Below are 2,940 nucleotides of genomic sequence, written 5' to 3'. Positions count from 1 at the left end.
TATTCAATTGGCATCGGTTCTAACCGATGCCAATTTTTGCATTATTGGCATCGGTTGTAACTTAGGAACCGATGCCAATCAACAATTACAACAATAAAAAAAAAAAATTGTGCCTAGCCAATAAATAAGTTATTGGCTATAGAAATTCGACAATCATACCTGCATTATTTTATTTTCTAAACGCTGTAGAAAATTCGACAATTTATAAATTGAGCAATCCAAATTTCATAAGTTCAATACCAACAAATCCAAATAAAATACAGCCATTCAGGAATTGTATCTGGCAACAAAATCACATACATATAAACCCTTAACTATTCGTGTATCTAGATCAACCGTTCACTCATATATAGACCTCAATAAGCTGCTTTGCTTGTGATGTTATCATGCGTGTGTTCGGCCCCATGTATTGCAGCATCTGTTCTTCTTCTGTGACACCTCCCTAAAGAATATTAACGGTATGCACACAACTTTAGAGAATAATCAAGTAAAAGAGACACGCATATAACAAACTAAACTTGCTAAACAAACGTGCACTAGCACAGACTAAACATACGTGCACCAGCACTGTTGGTTGGATCATTCTTAGTGTGAGATAAAACTTTAAACTTACTCATCGATTTTTGGGATGTCTTTAAGATCAGTTAGGAGATCGTTCTGCTCTTTTATGAAAAGGTCCTGTCCCAATGGTCAACAACAGTTTCATTTGGAGGCACATCATTGAATGAGCTGCATATTCAAAATACATTCCAGTCATCACCAACAACAATAATATAAACCCAAATGCTTTAAGTTCACTCATAATTGGTGGAACAAGGTTTTGAGGTGTACACAGTCTTATAACATGTGATGCTCGACCTCGGTACAAGGATCTGATATAGGTAGGGATCCGAGTGCCAGATCCTTAAAATCTCCAAATCAAAGACTCGGGGACACATTTTTGCAGGACCCAAACTACCATTATGTAATCACAGGTTTCAACAGCACAAAGAGACTACTTCTGGAATCTAGATGACCCATAATAAAAAGTACATAGAGATTGAAGGGCGGAAAGAAAAAATTGAAAGGGAAAAAACTACTTAAATCAATAACATGTTTCTTGCTTCTCGTGTAATTTTTTTTACTTAGAAACCTTTGAATTTAATGACCAGGATAATGCAAACAACCAAAATTAAAGATCAATGATAACAAAACAAAAATTGCATTTCCAGTGTACTTATTGAACCTGAAATACACAGCACCTCAAAATGGAAATGCATTTTGTGCTTTGAATGTGAGCTATCCAGTACTCCGTATTAAATAAATGGAGTAAGAAATTGACGTTATAAATTAGATGAACATACAAATCAAGGAACATAGTCCATAGTCCTTACCCATCTATCAGTCCTCGGTGTATCAGTGGGCTCGATACCATAGTCCTGAGCATTCACCTCAAAACTGAAACTCTCTCACGATACATATTTATAACCGACATAATTTAGACCTTGCTTAAGAAAAAATCAACTTATTAACTTCTGTAGATCATTACAAGAGAAGTCTTACATCCAAATAAGTGAAGAATCGGTCCTTGTATCACCATATAACTTTTTGTTCACCTGAAAAACAGGAAGAAATGAGTCGGAAAATGATATAATTGCGATAATTAGTCTCTTGTAAAATGTTTGATATTAGTACTTTTAACTTAAAAGGAATTACTCTCTTCATCTCAATCATTTCTTTACCTTTTATATTCTTCGTGAAGAGTATTTTAATTAAAGGTAAACAAATGATTGGGATGGAGGGAGTATTACCCAATTTTGATTAACGTATAAGTTAGTTTAAGGATCTCTACAATCGCTGCATTCCGGTGGTGTAGAATTAGACGGTAGATAAACAAAGTCACAATCCATCCAGCTTGGACACTTTGAAGATCAGTTGTGCTACCACTCGAAGCTAAAGCCGAGCAAAGAGTGTATTCATCCCATCTTTCTACCCTTGGATTCCAAATACTCATAGTCCCTTTAATTCCCATGTAGTGAATAACGGCCACTAGTTACACTCTTTGCTTCCAAAAAAATTGATGTTAAATATTAATAGCAGTATCATCAAATATTATTCGTAACAATTCGCTAATCATAACATTGTTTGACACAGGAAGGATTGATATATTCTTACAGAGAAATTTGGTTGAGGGCCAACTGAGACATTTACATTGTTGATAATCAAAGTACGATCAGGATATGAGGTATTAAGAATAAAAGAAGGAGCCTTCATTCCAAAACGCTCCAGATTGTTAAATCGCAACAAGTCCTTTTTTGTGACTTGTTGGATGTAGTACACATTTGATTTATAGCTGATGTTCTTTTAAGAATATTTCAACCGTCATTTACTTCCTATTTTTGAGTTAGTTCACTAACCGTAAAAGGATTACCAGTCAAACAATACCAGCAATCAAACATACCTAACTCGCTACTACGATATAGTTCAATTATTCATGGACAGTCATACCACCAACACATTAACACTACCCACAGTGGAAAACAAGAAGCTTATTCATGGACAAAGAGGTACTCATGTGTAATCGAAAATGACATCAAATAGTTTAGTTGGATTCCAAGTGAAGAAATCTGCCTATACAAAGGAAAAGCAGGCACCATTCGGAAAGGTCAAAGCCAGCTGATGAAGAGTGCAAAAGAAAGTTAGAGCACATCCTACAAGTTACAACAGTCACGACATACATTGAAGTAGAGCATGATCATAAACTCCACAAACAAGCTTCCAAAGACTACGTTTCTTTACATTTTCTCATTGTAAATGGATAAACATGGCAGCGTGATAAAGAATGACATGTCAAAAAAGACGACCAAGAAAAAGAGACGGAGGTTCACCTCTAATCTGTTGTAACTGTATATTTAAATTAGCCCAAGATCCAAAGTTCAATCATACTCAAGTGAACAAAGA

At 35.2% G+C, this 2,940-nt stretch overlaps 1 long non-coding RNA gene across 1 annotated transcript; it reads right to left on the bottom strand.

The window, feature by feature from the left end:
• Window positions 1-332: 332 nt before the first annotated feature.
• Window positions 333-1,529, bottom strand: LOC141626937 (uncharacterized). The gene is made up of 3 exons (XR_012536504.1): window positions 1,374-1,529; window positions 614-729; window positions 333-442 (listed from the first exon to the last, which is right to left on the bottom strand). It is a non-coding gene; the product is annotated as an uncharacterized LOC141626937 (long non-coding RNA).
• Window positions 1,530-2,940: the final 1,411 nt, after the last annotated feature.

Source organism: Silene latifolia, chromosome Y (genome assembly GCF_048544455.1).
Source record: "Silene latifolia isolate original U9 population chromosome Y, ASM4854445v1, whole genome shotgun sequence".
NCBI lineage: Eukaryota > Viridiplantae > Streptophyta > Magnoliopsida > Caryophyllales > Caryophyllaceae > Silene > Silene latifolia.
Note: the sequence above shows the minus strand (reverse complement) of the source record. Positions and strands in the feature narration are given on the sequence as shown.